This window comes from Silene latifolia, chromosome 2 (genome assembly GCF_048544455.1).
Source record: "Silene latifolia isolate original U9 population chromosome 2, ASM4854445v1, whole genome shotgun sequence".
Lineage (NCBI taxonomy): Eukaryota > Viridiplantae > Streptophyta > Magnoliopsida > Caryophyllales > Caryophyllaceae > Silene > Silene latifolia.
The window spans coordinates 165,262,594-165,279,170 of NC_133527.1; the positions used below are offsets into that span (position 1 = coordinate 165,262,594).

At 40.5% G+C, this 16,577-nt stretch overlaps 1 non-coding gene across 1 annotated transcript; it reads right to left on the minus strand.

The window, feature by feature from the left end:
- Window positions 1-6,651: 6,651 nt before the first annotated feature.
- LOC141644955 (small nucleolar RNA R71) lies at window positions 6,652-6,758 on the minus strand. The gene has a single exon (XR_012544554.1). It is a non-coding gene; the product is annotated as a small nucleolar RNA R71 (small nucleolar RNA).
- Window positions 6,759-16,577: the final 9,819 nt, after the last annotated feature.

A 16,577-nucleotide genomic window follows, 5' to 3' on the forward strand; every position in this document is an offset into this window, starting at 1 on the left:
CAGAGAGTTAAAGGGGAGTAGCGACGACCACAAGGTAAGATTCAGTCTCTTGAGGTACCTGACTGGAAATGGGAGTCCATCTCTATGGATTTTATCGTGGGTTTGCCGAGGAGTAAACAGGGTAATAACATGATATGGGTTATAGTGCATCGTCTGACGAAGTCATCTCACTTTGTGCCGATGAAAGTCAATTGGACCAAGATACAGTTGGTTTTGGCTTATAGGAAGCATGTGGTTCGTTTGCATGGGATGCCTAAGGATATAGTGTCTGATAGAGATGCGAGGTTTATATCATGTTTTTGGAAGGAGTTGCAGGAGTTGATGGGAACTACTTTAAAGATGAGTACTGCATTTCATCCTGCGACAGATGGCCAGACAGAGAGGACCATCAAGACTTTAGAGGATATGTTGCGATCTTGTGTTATGGATTTTGGTGGTAGCTGGGTGCAGAGATTGGAACTAATTAAGTTTTCTTATAACAACAACTATCACACGAGTATAGGCATGGCACCGTTTGAGGCTTTGTATGGGAGGAGATGTAGGAGTCTGATTTGTTGGAATAATAGAGCTGAGGCGGTCGTTTTAGGGCCACAGATGGTACATGAGATGGTTGAACAGGTTAAGCTAATCAGACTGAAGATGAAAGCGACCAAGAATCGACAAAAGAGTTATGCCGATTTACATCTTCGTGACATAGAGTTTCAGGTTGGAGACAAGGTTCTTTTGAAAGTGTCTCATATGCGTGGGGTCATGAGATTTGGTAAGAAAGGGAATCTGAGTTAGAAGTTTATAGGACCATATGAGATTTTGGATCGTGTGGGTGAGGTTGCTTACCGGTTAGCTTTACCAGCTGCTTTGGATAGAGTGCATAATGTGTTCCATGTGTCTCAGCTGCGGAAGTATGTGAGTGACCCTTCATATGTGTTAGATGTAGAGAACATCGAGTTGGATGAGTCCTTGTCTTATCTTGAGGTGCCGAAACAGATTCTTGATCGCAAGGTTAGAAAAACTAGATATGGAGAAACAGTGTTGCTTAAGGTTCTTTGGTCTAACCATGAGGTTGAGGAGGCTACTTGGGAGGTGGGGGAGGCTATGAGGGAGCGGTATCCGTCTCATTTTTATCAGGTATGTGTGGTTACGAGGATGTAACCATGTTTCTTTTAGGGGGTAGGAGATGGTCGCATAGAGTTTTTATATGTTTTATGTTGGTTTTAATAACAGTTAGTAGTTGCGTTGAGTCGGTTTGAGTGTTGGTTGGGAGTTTGATTTGAGTTTTGTTTTGAGTTTTTGTTTTGTTGTTGTGCCGGAGTGGAGATGGTGTGTTTTGTTTTTTGTCTATGGGTTGAACTTCGGGGACGAAGTTCTTTTTAAGGAAGGGAAGACTGTAATACTACGGTTTTCTATGTCTATGGGTACTCTATCGGGTTGGGCTTCACTACTACAAATATAGGCAATAACTACGCCCCATTAACAACGCATATTAACGCATTATATGTAATACCGTTGTTAATCAGGTTAGTATATTTTGGCGCAATTCTATGAAAAGTAATAACAACCGTTATTTCTTTAAAACCGTTGTTATTAGTAATCACAACGGGTTTCATTTTAGAACCGTTGTTAATAGTTGAAAAGTTATAACAACGGTTATTTATTTAAAACCCTTGTTATTACTTTTAACAACGGTTTTTTTGCATATAACCGTTGTTATTACTTTTAACAACGGTTTTTTTGCATATAACCGTTGTTATTACTTTTAACAACGGTTTTTTACATATAACCCTTGTTATTACTTTTAACAACGGTTTTTTACATATAACCGTTGTTTTTTTGCAAGAATACATATAACCGTTGTTATTACTTTTAACAACGGTTTTTTTACATATAACCCTTGTTATTACCTTCGCAACAATATATTTTCATTGTGGGACAAACTGGATCCCTTATGTTTCTTTCCCTTTCTATTCTTTATTCATCTTCAACCTTCGCATCTTCACCTCTCTCACACTCAAAAACAAAACCTCTCACACAATACTCACTCAATACCCACCAAATCACCCCCAAAACACTCAAAAATTCTCCCTAACTCAATTTACATACTTATAACCCATTTTCCATCCTTCAAAACTACCAAAATCACTCAAAATTGACTTTTAGAAACCTAGGGTTTTAAAAATACGAGAGCAAGAAATTGATTTTTTGGTTTGATTTTCGCCTTATTACTTCGATTGTTAGGTATGAAATACTAACCTACTCGATTTATTTGTCAACACAAAATCTTAATAATTGCACATCTATTTTATTTCCCATTTTACTGTTGTTTGACTAACCCTTCTTTATCTCACCATCGACATCACTCTCCCCTTTATCAATTATTCATTTTACACTATCAATTACCCTATTAAATTTTAGGGTTTTGTTTGATTTCATAAGGATCTCATCTTTCAGAGTATCCATGAAGGGATTCAGATCTAGAGGTATTCTTTCTAACCATAATTGCTTCGCCTATTTTGATTTTAAAGTCTCTGGTGCCTTGTTGAATTTTAGGTTTCGTTTGATATTTGTACTTTTTTTACCGTCTCGCATTATTCTTATACTTGGAAATTTTTACATTGTAGTCTTGGAATCTTGGAGGTAGTATGCTAATATGCTCAGCTGATTTAGAAGGTCAAACATGGTGGAAGTTTGTACATTGTAGTCTTTTACCGTCTTTCTTGTCAGGTAATCTCGCTCAATATATGGGCTCCTTATTTAATGATCATATTGTTTGGTGGACATGATGCTTCTTTGTATATTATTGTTCGATTATAGATGATTAATTTCAGAGGTGCGTGAAATGGTATGTATTCCTTCCTTTTCACGAAGATACTAACCTGTGACCTCTTCATTTTCCCCATTTCAGCGGTATTACCTAGCATTGGGATTGTAATATATGCTCTTATTCAGGTTAACATCTTAAATTGACCTCTTCTTTAGAGAAATTGATCCTGCAGGTAGTAATCAGTCTTTTAGGAGCAACTCGATCGACAAAGCAGGACGAAAGCCACTTCGTTTGGTAATTATCACTACTTTTTTTCACTAGAAATTATGTTGTTCATATATAGTTTACATATAGTGCAAAGTTTTTAATTGCTATGGATTCGCAAGACTCAGAATATTTTGTCTTTGGAATGTTATAGAACTGTTTAATTTATTTGCTGCATATCAAGTCTTTCAACTATAACTAATTTGACTCGGTAATTTAGTCCACCCACAATATCCATTATGGTTTGAATCTTCTTCCAAATTTTATGAAGTTAAGATGGATCAATGTTGTTTGTGTTACTTCAGTTTCAAGTGTTTGGATTCACGACTTTTAGTTTTATGGCTAAAGATGCAATATATGCTCATTTTTTGCTAAACTTGTGAAATTTCTATGTTGTGCTACCTCACTTTCTTCTTTTTGATTTCTCCTTCATATTTAATTTATGCTTTATTCCTTGAGTTTTGCTAGTAAACATTCATTTTATGCTGTTTGTAGGTTAGACTTTTGGTGATTTTCATATATTTTCCTCAGGTATCTTCCTACTTTGTTTTTCCTCAACTTATTGCTTCCATCCACTTCTCATATCTACGTAGGTTTTCCTTTTTTATTTCCATCATCTTAACTTAAATGTATCATTGTAGATTTAAATTTGAGAGTGTCAATTGAGGAGATGAGGGATGTTAATGAGGTGTAGGCTTACCAACTATTTAGGGAATACGTAATATTGAATAGTCTATTCACTAAGATGTTATTGTTATGTTGGATGTGATGCGAGATTGATGTAAGTTTGTTGGAGTTGTATTGTTGAATATTTTATTCACTAAAATGTGCATGTGTAGTAGTGGAGTCGTAACTCTCGGATGTAAATGGATGTTTGAATTGTGGTATTAATATTTTGAGAAAGTCGTTGTGCTAGTGCATAAAACTTTGCAGGTGTTTAATTTTGGGTTAATCAATTTAAAGTGAGCTTTTGTTGTATGTTGATACTGCTGCTGCTGTTGATACAGGATTTTTAATGCACTAATTTTGTAAATTTAAAAAAAAATAAAAAAATAAACATAAATAACAACGGTTATATGCCATAAAACCGTTGTTAATAGTCAATTTTAACAACGGTTTTTTTAACATATAACCGTTGTTATTACTTTTAACAACGGTTTTTTTAAATATAATGATATATTATTTATTTGCACCGAATTTCCCTTTTTCCTTTACGCATTCCGACTCATATCGAGTCGGTTTCATGTGCCTTTCCTTGCATTTTGTGCCCAATCCCCGTACCTGTGATTTGGTGTATCCTCTTGCAGGAATCGAGTCGAGTATAGAGGAATTGGGGAGAGGAAGGCATTTCAATGCCTTTACATGAAGAAAAGGGAGATAAGGAGTTGAAGGAAGCCCTCTGCCGGCAGGCCGGCAGCCGGCCCACCGGTAGGGGATGGTGCTGTGAGGAGAAAAGGAGGGAAAGAAGCTAGGAGATGTTCTCTGCCGGCAGGCCGGAAGCCGGCCCACCGGCAGGGAACACAAGTCCAACACTTAGAATTTTTGAAGATGATTTTTGGCCAAGAAATTGAAGAACGCGCTGCCGGCACAGGCGACCGGCAGCCGGGCAACCGGCAGGGAGCAACAGCTATTGAAGAAAGCAAATAAGGAATCAAGAAGGAAAATTCCCTACCGGTAGACCGGCAGCCGGCCCACCGGCAGGGAAATTCACCACATCTATTTTTCCCAGTTTTCCAAGATGGCACTGCCGGCATATGTAGCCGGCAGCCGGCCCGCCGGCACAAGAGAACGTTACACGCAAATGGGCTTTTTCCTCTTTTCCTCCCTTAATTCAATGAAACACTATATATACCCCTCCCCTAATCAATTGTAGACATAACCCTATATCTGAAAACTTTTCCTAATTATTGTAATCTTTCCCTAATCAAGCTTTAATCTTTCCATAATTATTATTAACTACTTAGTAAAAATTAGTTAGTATTAGTAATTGTCAATTGTTTACACTTGTTTTTGAGGATTGTATTGGGAGATTTTTGGAGGATTTCCTTCATTCATTCAATCAAAGCAATCATCTTTACTTTTGTTGGTACATGTCTTCTCTTGTTTACTTTATTAATCAATTGTTTACATTTTGATTTGTCTTTTATAATTGCTAGAATCATTATTATGTCACCTCTTTTTGTTGTTTGTTCTCCTCTATTTGTTTCTTTGAACAATTTTGACATGAGTGAGTAGTTACCCTTCTAGGGTTTAGGGGGAGTCTAAATGGGATTATTGGGCATGATAGGTTGATTATTTTGAGTCTTTGGTGAAGAATTTGTCTTTCTTAGTATTGCACACAAGGTGTTTGATGGATTGTGTGAGTGAGAACTTGTGCTTTTTGTCTTAGTTGCTTAAGTCCTCCATTAAATGAGAGTTTGTGGAGGACTTGTTGCATGCTTTAGAATGGGTTGTTGCTTAATGAGATTTGGTAATCACCTTTAGGATGATCAAGAGATTGATTCCCATCCTAGGACAAACCTTCATCATAGACTCTTTAAATCGACTTGTTTGCCCATAGATCATTTAGACAACCCCGAAAACCCTAGCCTTTAATCATTTGAACACATATTCTTCAATAGCTTGCTTAGTTGCGTCAAGTAGTTTAAATCAAAACCCTTTTTCTTCATTTTTGACTAGACTAGACTCTTATTTAGACTAAGTAGAAACCCCCTCCATCCTCGTGGTTCGACCCCGATTTACGCTTAAATTGGGTTATAATTTTGTTGGTGGTAAGCGACTTGACCCTATCATTAAATCTTACACATCAAATGGCGCCGTTGCCGGGGATGGCGTTAGGTTATATTTAGTTTATCAAGAGTCTTAGCTTTAGTCTTATCTCACTTGTTAGTTTGTTTTAGTAATTGTGTGTTTCATTGTAGAGTGTGTGATTTCTTGCCTTCCCCTAGTGTGTAAAGACACTAGGAGACTAACGGTTTGTTGAGTGCATGCCTAGAAGGAACCACCAAGCTCTACTCTTCAACTCCGACCCCGAAAGGATTTTTATAACCTTGAGGACAAGGACCCTTGAGAGAGTTAGGAATATTTCCCCTCAAGCAAACTTTGACCAACCAAATTCACACATCCCACAAAATATTGATACCACAACCACACTTCAACCAAACCTCACAATTGAGACTCTACTAGAAAACCCTTTTCATAACTTCCCTAATCCTAATAGCCCACCTCAAACACCACCCCATCATATACCAAATCTACCACCACAAATGGCTCTTAGAGATCATAACCGGCCTAACCATAATGATTCATGTAACCCTATCAATTTTGGCACCTTGGCCCCAAACAACTTTGAAATGCATCCCGCCTAAGTCGGGTTGATTGAGAAGGATTTGTTCGGGGGACATATTGAAGAGGATGCCCATGCTAACCTCCGTAAGTTTAAAAGGAAGGTTTCAATGATGAAAAAGAATGGGGTGTCCGAGGACACCTTGAGAATGATGTTGTTTCTGTTTTCATTGACGGGCAAGGCGGACCGATGGTTGAACATTCACCCACCGGATACCTTCACGACATGGGATGCCTTGGCTAAAGCATTCATGGCCAAATATTACCCTTCATCAAAGACCGCAATGCTCCATAATGAGATTCATACATTTCAACAAGAAGACGGGGAGTCTTTAGGTGAAGCTTGGGACCGATATCAAGACTTAATAGCAAGTTGTCCCCATCATGGAATATCGGAATGGTACATCACTCAAACATTCTTTCAAACTTTGCTACCGAGGACTAAGGAGATGGTAAATTCCTCCGCGGGGGGAGGATTTGATCACTTGAATGATGAAGAGGGCACGACATTGATCAAGAAAATGGTAGATTCGGAAGCAAACTATGGTTCTAGAGGAAACATGCTAAGAAGGAATGGGAAGTTCCCTAAGGAAAACTCCTCCAACTTCGAGACAAATGCCAAGATCGACTTACTCACAAAATAATTTGAGAAGTTTCAAAGAAATCAAGTGCACCAAGCCGCGACCTCACATGGGCCACCCATGGAGGAAGTGGTTCAAGCTTCAAGTTGTGAGCTTTGTGGAGGGAGCGGTCATACCTATGACTTGTGTGCCAACAACTATACCGGTGGCTATGAAGAGAATATTCAAGATGTTAATGCTTTCCAAAGCTATAACAACAATACAAGACCACCAAGGCCACCCTACAACAATCCCAATGTCTACAACCCAAACACCAACTTCTACCATCCCGGTTTGAGGAACCACCCCAATTTTAGCTACAAAAGTACCAATGTTCAAAACCCACAACACCTTCAACCACAAGCCCCAAATAATCCACCCGGTTTTTCTCAACAAAGGGGAACATTCCCCAACCAAAGGACTAACCCCGGAAATCAAAACCAATGGCCAAACAACAATCAAAACCAAAACTATGGTAACCAACCACAAGGGTACCAAGATTTTGGTGGAAATCAAAGCAACCAAGGGTTTTATCAAGGGAATCAAGTGAACCAAGCAAACCAAGGATTTGGGCAAGGGTATGTTAAAGGGTTTCAAGAACAAGGACAAGGATCGAATTTCAACAACAATGGTCCTAGAGCTAACTTCCAAGGGGGACAAAACAACAACCAAGGTTCCAACGCTCGGTATGACTATGGATTCCCTCTACCCATAGCCAACCAACCTTATCAAAAACCCCAAGGTGAGCTCTCCCAAGTTGAGCTTTTGAAGATGATAAAGAACATGCAACTTCAAGATAGTCAAGAGATGGCTAATTTTGCTAAGGCAACCCAACAAGAACAAGCAAACTTAAGGGCTACCTTCCTTAAAGACATGAGAGAAATGGAATCTAGGATGGCTTCTCATGCTATGGCTAACCCTCAACGGCCGACCGGTGGTCTATTGGCCCAAGGACAAAGCTCCAAGGATGCCTCAAATAGCCACCATGCTCATGCGGTAGTGTTAAGGAGCGGTGTAGAGCTTGAGGACCCCTAAAAGGACCTTGTGGTGGAAGTTGATGAAGATCCCAAGGGGAATGAGTTGGAAATGAATGGTGAGGAGGAAAGCTCACCCATTGAACCGTCGGGTAAAGTTAGTGAAGGCAAGAAAGGGAAGAAAGCTTGTGAAGATTTGTCAAGAAGGGGAATTCAAGTGAACAAGGATGTTGATGGATATGTGGAAGACCTCCCTTATGAGGAAGAAGTCATTGAAGAAGTACCTTTGCAACACCCTAAGAAGGTAACAAAGAATTCGGTCCCTCCAAAGGTACCTTCCAATTCTCAACTTGTTCCTAAAATTCCTTACCCTTCGAGAGCAATTAAGAGTAGGGAAAACCTTAAGTATGCCAAGTTTTGCGATATGCTTGAGAAACTTGAGGTTACCCTACCCTTTACGGAGGTAATTATGAACATGCCAACTTACTCAAAAATTTTAAAAGATATTTTGACCAAGAAAAGGGTCTTAGGTGACCAAGAAATAGTAGCTATGGAAGAGGCATGTAGTGCTCATATCCTTAACAAAATGCCCACTAAGTTTTGTGACCCGGGAAGCTTTTCAATCCTATGTGTAGTTGGTGGTGTTCCCATATCTAGAGCTCTTTGTGATTTGGGAGCAAGTGTGAGTGTTATTCCTTTAAAAGTTGCAAAGAAAATCGGCATTCAAAACCTTGCTCCCACTTCAATGACTCTCCAATTGGCGGATAGGTCCGTCAAGCACCCTATGGGGGTGCTTGAAGACGTACCCGTCAAGGTTGGAAAGCTTTTAATTCCCGCCGATTTTGTTATCCTTGATATTTCGGAGGATAGCCATACTCCCATCATCCTAGGTAGGCCATTTTTGGCTACCGTAGGAGTACTCATTGATGTGAAGAATGGGCGGCTAACCTTCCAAATTGAGGGGAACAACGTCGAATTTAACCTACCGAATTTGATGAAAGGACCAAAGATGAAAAGGTTGAGCACTATTGAGTTGATAGATGAGGTAGTACATGAAGTAGCCCGTGAAGAAGCGGAGATGGAAGAGTTTTTTCAAATCTCCTTGCATGATGAGGCTATGAAGGAAGATCATGAAGTTGATGAGGAACTAGTGAAGAAAGTGGAGGGTTTTCTCCCTCCAAAGGTACAACTCAAACCCCTACCTCCCTCACTCAAGTATGCTTTCCTTGATGAGGGGGAGGCTTACCCGGTGATCATAAATGCTAACCTAAGTGAGTCCCAAGAAAAGAAGCTTTTGCAAATCTTGAAAACTCATAGAGGGGCACTTGGGTATAGCATTGATGACATCAAGGGCTTAAGCCCGAGTTTGTGCATGCATAGAATTGTTTTGGAAGAGGGGAGTCAACCCAAGGTAGATGGTCTTAGGAGGATAAACCCTAAAATGGCCGAGGTGGTTAAAAATGAAGTGTTGAAATTACTTGAGGCCGGGATTATCTACCAAATAACCGGTAGCAAATGGGTTAGTCCGGTACACGTGGTACCAAAGAAAGGGGGGGGGGGTACAAATGGTTGAACAAGAGGATGGGACCACCCTACCTACTAAACCGGTGACCGGGTGGTGCATGTGTATTGACTATAGGAAACTTAACGCCGCCACCCTTAAAGACCATATCCCGATTCCCTTTATAGACCAAATGCTTGAGAGACTCGCGGGCCATGCATACTATTGCTTTCTAGACGGTTACTCCGGGTTCTTCTAAATTCCCATCCATCCGGATGACCAAGAGAAGACAACCTTCACTTGTCCAATAGAAGTCTATGCTTATCGTAAGATGCCATTCGGGCTTTGCAATGCGCCGGGCACCTTTCAAAGGTGCATGATGGCAATCTTTTCGGACTTTCTAGAGAAAAGCATGGAAGTTTTCATGGACAACTTTAGTGTCCATGGGGACTCGTTTGATCATGGTCTTGGAAACTTGACTAATATGTTGAAGAGATGTGAGGAGCACAACCTTGTCCTTAATTGAGAAAAATGCTATTTTATGGTAGAGGAAGGGGTTGTACTCGGTCACATTATCTCTAGTAGGGGTATTGAGGTTGATGGTGCCAAGGTTGCCGTTATAGAGAACTTGTCACCTCCTTCCAATGTAAAGGGAGTGAGAAGTTTTCTAGGCCACGTCGGATTCTATAGGCGTTTCATCAAAGATTTTTCAAAGATAGCAAAACCATTGACCTCATTACTCCTCAAAGATGCCCCCTTTGTGTTTGATGAATCTTGTCTTGAGGCTTTTCATAGGTTGAAGAGAGCATTGGTGACGGCTGATATATGATTTATTTACACCTAATTTTCCCTCTTCTTTTACGCATTCCGACTCATATCGAGTCGGTTTTGTATGCCTTTCCTTGTATTTTGTGCCTGATCCCCGTACCTGTGATTTGGTGTATCTTCTTGCAGGAATCGAGTCAAGTATGGAGGAATCGGGGCAAGGAAGGCATCCCTATGCCTTTACATGAAGAAGAAGGTGAGAATTGCTGAGTGTAGTGTTCTGTCGGCAGCCGGTCCACCGGTAGAACACGTCCCCACTTTGCAAAGAAGAAGAAGAAATGACCCTGAGGTTGTGTTCTGCCGGCAGGCCGGCAGCCGGTCCACCGATAGAACACAACAGGAAGAATTAAATTGAATTAGAGAAGGAAAAGAGGCTTGACCTCGCTACCGGTTGGAGCACCGGTAGCCGGTCCACCGGCAAGACGCAACATCAAAGGAATTTGAAGACTCTGAAGGTAGTGTTCTGCCGGCAGGCCGGCAGCCGGTCCACCGGCAGAACACACTTGCCAGCTTAATTTCCAAAGTCGAAGTCATTTTGACCGTTCTGCCGGTAGGAGCGCCGGCAGCCGGTCCACCGGTAGAACGCAGCAGTAGGCGAATTGGGCTTTTCTCTTCTTTTCTTCTTAATCTTGGGCAAGCCTATAAATACCCCCCCTAAAACCCTTTGACACAGAACCCTAGATCTGAAAAAACATTCCATATTTATTGTAATCTTTCCTTAATCAAGTTCTAATCTTTCAATAATTATTATAAATATTTAGTAAGAATTAGTTAGTTCAAGTAATTGTCAATTGTTTACACTTGTTTGTTGAAGATTGTATTGGGAATTTTGAAGGGTTTTCCTTCTTATTATTCAATCAAGCAATCATCTTTCCTTGTGTTGGTATATTTCCTCTCTTATTCACTTGTTAATCATTTGTTTACATTTCTCTTGTCTTTCATAATTGTTATAATAATCATCATGTCTTCTCTTTATGTTATTTGTTCTTCTTCTCTTATTAGCATGATTATCCCCAATATGAGTGAGTAGTTACCCTTCTAAGGTTTAGGGGGAGCCTAAATAGGATTAATGGGCATGATTAGTTGATAAGTTTTGAGTCTTTGGTGTAGGATTTTGTCTTTCATAGCATGCACACAAGGTGTTTGACGAATTGTGTGAGTGAAAGCTTGTATCTTTTTGTCTTAATCGCTTAATTCCTCCTTTGAATGAAAATTTGTTGGTGGTCTTGTTGTTTGTTTTGAATTAGTTGTTGCTCAACGAAAGTTGGTGACCGCCTCTAGGACAAACCTTCGCCTTAGACTATTTTATCGACTTTGTTGCCCCTTAGTTCCTTTAGGTGACCCCGAAGACCCTAGTCCCTTAATCGTCGTATTCATCTTCATTAAATCGTTTATTTAGTTGCTTTAGTAGTTAAAACCAAAACCCCTTCTTTTATTATTGATTAAACTTGACTCTAAGTTGAACCTAGTAGCAACCCCCGCCGTCTTCGTGTTCGACCCGGACTAAATACTACATTTAATTGGGTTTTATAAATAGTTTTGATAGAGGGAAAAGACGACAAATCTCTTGTTATCAAATGGCGCCGTTGGAGCCTTCCCTTTGAGATAATGTGCGATGCTTCGGACTTCGCGGTTGGTGCGGTACTTGGGCAAATGGTGGATAGGAAGCATCATGTGATATATTATACAAGTAAGACCCTTGACCAAACACAATGTGGGTATTCTACAACCGAGAAGGAAATGCTAGCAATTGTTCATGCCGTGGAAAAGTTTCGACAATACCTTGTTGGGTCTAAGGTGGTGGTTTACTCCGACCACACCGCCTTGAGACAATTGATGGTGAAGAAGGATGCTAAACCCCGACTTTTGAGATGGGTACTACTCCTTCAAGAATTCGATCTAGAGATCAAGGACAAGCCAGGATCCGAAAACCTTTTTGCGGATCATCTATCGAGGTTAACTAAAGAGTCCCGAGGGGATAAAGACGATGGGGTCCCTATTGATGAATGGTTGCCCGACGATTCTATCCTTGCTATTACCCATTCCACCCCTTAGTATGCGGATATAGCCAATTTCTTGAGTTCTAGCTTTATCCCCGAAGAATTTGATAACCAAGCTAGGAAGAAGTTGAGATATGAATCAAAGAGATATGTGTGGGAGGACCCTTACCTCTATAGAAGGTGCAATGATGGGATTTACCGGAGATGTGTCTCTCAAGAAGAAGGTCGTGCAATTCTCCAAGCTTGCCATGCCACCACTTATGGAGGGCACTTGTCCACATCTAGGACCCAAGCTCGGGTTCTTCATTGTGGTTTCTATTGGCCCTCCTTATTCAAAGATGCATATGCCATGGTACACTCTTGTGATTCTTGTCAAAGAAGAGGTAACATTGGAAGGAGAGATGAGATGCCATTGAACAACATCTTAGAAGTTGAGCTTTTCGATGTGTGGGGGGTGGATTTCATGGGACCATTCCCATCTTCATTTGGCAACCAATACATACTAGTTGCAGTGGACTATGTGTCCAAGTGGATCGAAGCAATCGCCGCCCCTACCAATGACTCAAAGGTCGTCTCCAAGCTTTTCAAAGACTATATTTTCCCCCGTTTTGGAGTACCCCGGGCCGTTATAAGTGATGGTGGGTCACATTTCATCAACCACACCATCTATGCACTCCTCAAGAAGTACGGTGTCCGGCATAAGGTAGCTCTTGCTTACCACCCCCAAACCAACGGGCAAGTGGAAGTCTCCAATAGACATATCAAAGCTATATTAGAGCGGGTTGTGAACAAGTCTAGGAAGGATTGGAGTGCTAAGCTCAATGATGTGTTGTGGGCTCTAAGAACCGCATACAAGACCCCAATCGGCACTACTCCTTACCGGTTGGTCTATGGTAAATCTTGTCACCTACCTCTCGAGTTGGAACACAAAGCAAGATGGGCCCTCAAAGAGCTCAACTATGACTTAGATGTCGCGGGAAACAAGAGGTTTCTTCAACTCAATGAACTTGATGAGTTTAGGATGGATGCTTATGAGAGTGCAAGACTTTTCAAGGAAAGGACCAAGAAATGGCATGACTCGAAAATTACAAGAAAGGAAATCATTGTCGGTGACAAGGTGCTACTTTTTAATTCCCGTTTTCAACTATTTCCCGGAAAGTTAAGGTCTCGATGGTCAGGACCATTTGAGGTAGTCACCGTGTTTCCTTACGGTTCCTTTGAGTTGAAGAATGATAAGGGAGAAATTTTCAAAGTGAATGGTCATCGAGTTAAGTATTTCTATGAAGGTCTACCCATTGAGACCCGCAATGAAGTTGATTTAGAAGATCCCCCATCCTTGGGGGATAAGTAATCTCAAAGTTGAACAATCATTGGTTTGGTGGAGTTCCTCAATAACCACCACTTGTAAATAGCATGCATATAGTTAGGACATGAGATAGTTTGGGTTTAACATCCTTGGCAAAATTTGGATTGCGATGCGGGACCCTTAGCCTTGCCCAAAACCCCGACATGAGCCGTCGGTTTGAAAGTTGAAAACTCGATAAAATGGGCAAGTGAGGAGTCGGGAATTTATTGTTGAGTCAATTGAGGAATACAAGATGAAAAATGAGAATGTGTGACTCTGTGCCGGTGGACCGGCAGCCGGTGCCCTCCACCGGTAGCGAGTTGAAAATTTTTGATGGAAATTTGAAGGAATTATACTGAGGAGAAGTCCCTGCCGGCAGCCGGCCCACCGGCAGGGAGATCCACACTTGATGAAAAAGCAAAATTCTGAAGGAGGAGTATCCTCTACCGGCAGGCCGGCAACCGGCCCACCGGCGGGAGAATCACTGAAGAAAGGAAAAACGATTTGGGGGTTTTCTCTGCCGGTGGACCGGCAGCCGGTGCCCTCCACCGGCAACGAGTTGGAATTTAACTGAAGCAATTCGAAATTTTTGAAGATTTTAGGCGTATTCCCTGCCGGCAGACCGGCTGGCGGTTCACCAACCGGCAGGGACACCCTTTTACGCATGAAAATCAACCCGCACCCCTTTCTTTTTCTCATTCTTTTTTAATTTCTTCTTCTCTCTTCTTCCTCATTCCTTCTCTTCATCACCACCATATCACCTCAAACCTCCATTACTCATCCCTAACCTTCATCACATCATCCTCCATACATCATCCTCCATTAAACCTTAACTCCTCCTTCCTTTTTAATCCTTCAACCCTTCAACAACAATGGCAAACAAGAGGACAAGGGCAGAAATGGCACAAGCACAACAACGATTGGTTGAGGCAGCGGCGAACGACACTAACCCGGATCCCGATTTCCCGGATGTCGAGTTTGTCACACAAACGCAAAAAGGTAAATTTATCTTGTTCAAAAATCGCCCCTTAACCCCGACTAAATTCATTTGTAGACCGGCTATGATGAATATGGGTTTAGACGGGGAAACTCTCGAATTGTTTAAAGGTGTTGGAATGAAAGGCTTGTATGATTTGCACGAGGATACTTATCCCCGTCTCACATGGGAATTCCTTAGTAGCTTCCGCCTAGATAAACACCGGCAAACCCGTATGGTCGAACAAATTCACTTCCGATTGATGAACCGTGATCACACCTTGTCCCTTGGTAGATTGTGCCGAATTTTCGGCCTCACCAATCCCCCAAACTTTAAGCCACCCGAGACCGCTCACTTTTCTAGGGTTTGGAAAGCCATTTCGGGATTGGATGATCAAAATGGCGTTAAGAGACCGGAAATTGCGTGCCACAATGCCCCCATTCGCATTGCATTCACGTAGTATACCTTGCATTCACGTAGTATACCTTGCATCGTCACATTTAGATTTTGCATTCACGTAGTATACCTTGCATTGTAATTTAAATATTGCATATAGAATAGACCATGCATTGCATTCCTATCTTAAAATCACAAAAAAAAATTGAAAAATGACAAAAACCAATAAAAACATGTTCTTTTAATTCTCTAAATGCCCTCCCATGTCTATAAACAAGTGTGGGGAGGGCCTAAAAAAACATGCATTTTCATTTTTAATTTCCTCCACACATTTATTTCCATTTGGAACTCATGTAAATAAATAAGTGTGGCGAGGAAATTCATATATTCAAAAAACACAAAAATATGTCCTTTTAATTTTCAAAAACAAAAATACCAAAAATATGTTATTTTTATTTTCAAAAAAATCAAAAATGCAAAAATATGTTCTTTTCTTTTTCTTATTCACTCCCTATGCTTTTGTTCATTGAGGACAATGTACATCTCAAGTGTGGGGAGGGAAATATCCAATCTTGTGAATATTTGTTTATATTTGTAAATACTTTAAATTTGATAAAATTTCAAAAAAATGCCTAAAATTTGAAAATTTTCAAAAAATTTACAAAAAACATTGCATTGTATATATATGTTGTTTGTTGGCTAACCTTTGGCATAGACATCAACCATTTGAGGCAAAAAGGAGACTAGAAGACCGCTTGGTATACACGTTCCTATCTCTTTCTCCTTTTCCATTCTCTCTCTTTTTATATTGTTGTATAATATGGAGGAGGACGGGTTTTTGTGCCTTGGATGTTCCTTTGGGGAACTGTTGGATAATTGGTGATTGATGTGCTGTTAGGTTTAGTTGACTTGTTGCATGCTTTAGAATGGGTTGTTGCTTAATGAGAGTTGGTAATCACCTTTAGGATGATCAAGAGATTGATTCCCATCTTAGGACAAACCTTCATCATAGACTCTTTAAATCGACTTGTTTGCCCATTGATCATTTAGACAACCCCGAAAACCCTAGCCTTTAATCATTTGAACACATATTCTTCAATAGCTTGCTTAGTTGCGTCAAGTAGTTTAAATCAAAACTCTTTTTCTTCATTTTTGACTAGACTAGACTCTTATTTAGACTAAGTAGAAACCCCCTCCATCCTCGTGGTTCGACCCCGATTTACGCTTAAATTGGGTTATAATTTTGTTGGTGGTAAGCGACTTGACCCTATCGTTAAATCTTACACATAAAATCCGGCCACTTAGATGAGGAAAGTGGACCATTTTGTTAGATGCATTCTATTGCTTGGTTACGTGCTTTAATGATAGATGCATCGCAGTTTTGTAGCAAGACCCAACTTGCCTTGCAATAGGGCACTCTTCCCTCATGGGTGTCAAATTGTGAGTTGAAGGGGCGTTGAGTGCGCTAATACTCATTCGGATATTATTTGTAGATTGGTTGAGTGATGCTTATATTGTGCATACACTCTTGATTTCCATCATAGTAGTGACTCTTGTATTAATTTTGGACTTA